General features: G+C 33.7%; 1 pseudogene; it reads left to right on the forward strand.

Moving 5' to 3' along the window:
- Positions 1-1,605: 1,605 nt before the first annotated feature.
- Positions 1,606-1,705, forward strand: LOC141565202 (U6 spliceosomal RNA; annotated as a pseudogene).
- Positions 1,706-2,046: the final 341 nt, after the last annotated feature.

The raw sequence follows: 2,046 nt of genomic DNA on the forward strand, positions 1-2,046 counted from the left end.
AGACAGACAGACAGAGAGAGAGACAGAGACAGAGACATTGACAGAGAGATAGACATTGATAGAGAGATAGAGACAGAGACACAGAGACAGAGAAAGAGATAGATACAGAGACAGAGACAGAGAGGCAGGTACACACACAGAGAGAAAGACACCCAGAGAAAGACTGAGAGGGGTTAGAGAATGGGAGAAAAAAAGAACTTTTAGTAATAGACATGATCTGTTAGGTTTTATGCATTCTCAAAAATAATATAGCTTGCTATTTCCAATTTAGCATCTGCATGTAATAAGGTGCAAGTCAGGATGGAATTATTTACACCAAGGAAGTTAAGTTCAAAGACCCTATTGTAGTATAAACAAGATAGCATATAATGTACAATTTTAAGGATCCTCAAATGTTAGATTTTAATTGTTGCAAAATTTCTAAACAACTTTATAGTTTTTTGTTTGTTTTTGTATTATCAGAAAAAAGTTTTTGGTTCTTGTTTATCTTTTTTTTTTTTTTTAACCATCTTGCAAGCATGTAAGCAATGAAGCTTAATCTAATCTATTATCACAAATTCTTAGCTTTTAGTTTGATTACAATTTTGAGACATTAAATTCTAGTTTAATTAGAGATCTAAATTTTAGATTTTAGGCAGATGTCCCAAAGAGTAGTAAAGGGTGCAGGAGTGGTCTAATGAATATCATCAATAAAAAGTATTACAGGAAACCTAGAAGCAAAGGTATCTTAAGCAAGCTATGTGGTTTGCTGTTATAGAGGAGTGGAGAAAATCACAGAGAAAAATTGATAAACTATCTTTCTGGTAGCCATACAATATGAGGAAATATGGAAGAAGGCATATTGGAATTCCCCCTCTTCCCCATGGACTATTCATGGTAAGAGCCAAAAAAGAGTAGAAGACATGATGGGTTGTAACTTACATGTTAGATACTCCCTACATAGATGACATCCATGAGCCATAGAAATATTGAAGTACCAATAAATGCTGAATTATCTAACATGGATAGCTAAACAACTGTTCATATTTGTGTGCATTTTTGTTTTACCTTTGTAACAATAAGGGACAAATAATGATATAATTTTTATAGCACTTTATGGCATATAAAGTGCCTTTCTAGTATTATCTCATTTGATCCATAATACCTTTGGAAGTAGGTGTTCTTATTATGCCCATTTTATAGATGAGGGATTCAAAGTAGACAGATAAAATGACTTGCCTATTGTCACCCAGTTTGTAAGTGCTTTAAGTCAAATTTGAATTCATATCTTCTTGACTCCCAGTGCAATGCTCTCTCTAATGCACATCCCCACCAGAGGTATAGTGGTTACAGTTTGATTTAAAATCAGGAAGATTTGGATATAAAGTTACCTATGATACATAATTGCTATATGTCTGTGATTAAGTTACTTCAAGCTTAAGTGCTGTGGGCAGTTCTTTAAGACTATTAGTAAAAGAGAAAGTGCCAGCCTGCATTAGAAGAAGGAATTTCCTTACCAGAGAGTTCCTTATACTACTGACATCACAGGTCTAGTCTGTCTCCTATCCTAACTCTACCGTTTAGCACAGTAGTGTGGTAGGTGCTTAATAAATGTTTGTCTTGTGGTTACTTCCACAGCATATATGCTAGAGTTGGAATGATCCAGAGATTAGTATGGTCCCTTAGCAAGTATGATATGCAAAAATGTGAAGTGCTCCATATGATAAGAAAAAAAAAAAAAGGAAATGCTTATCTTGAATTCACTGAAAAGCTTTTGTAATATTTTTAGTTGGATACAATTTATACCACATAAAGAGAAACAGAGGTGAGAGAGAACATTGGACAACCTTGCTATCAGTGAAGAATTTTTGCTTATTACTTAGGACTTCTTTCAATATAGTGCCTAACATCTTTGGAAAACATTTATTTCCCCGTTTTATATTCCAGTTTGTCTCAATACACAAGAGATCATTAAGCAAAGTGATCATCATATTTATGTCATTCACAGAAGCTCCTATAATTTTGATGTAAACAGAGAACATATGGATTTTTTTAGGTATAAAGCCT

This window comes from Sminthopsis crassicaudata, chromosome 3, assembly GCF_048593235.1.
Source record: "Sminthopsis crassicaudata isolate SCR6 chromosome 3, ASM4859323v1, whole genome shotgun sequence".
Lineage (NCBI taxonomy): Eukaryota > Metazoa > Chordata > Mammalia > Dasyuromorphia > Dasyuridae > Sminthopsis > Sminthopsis crassicaudata.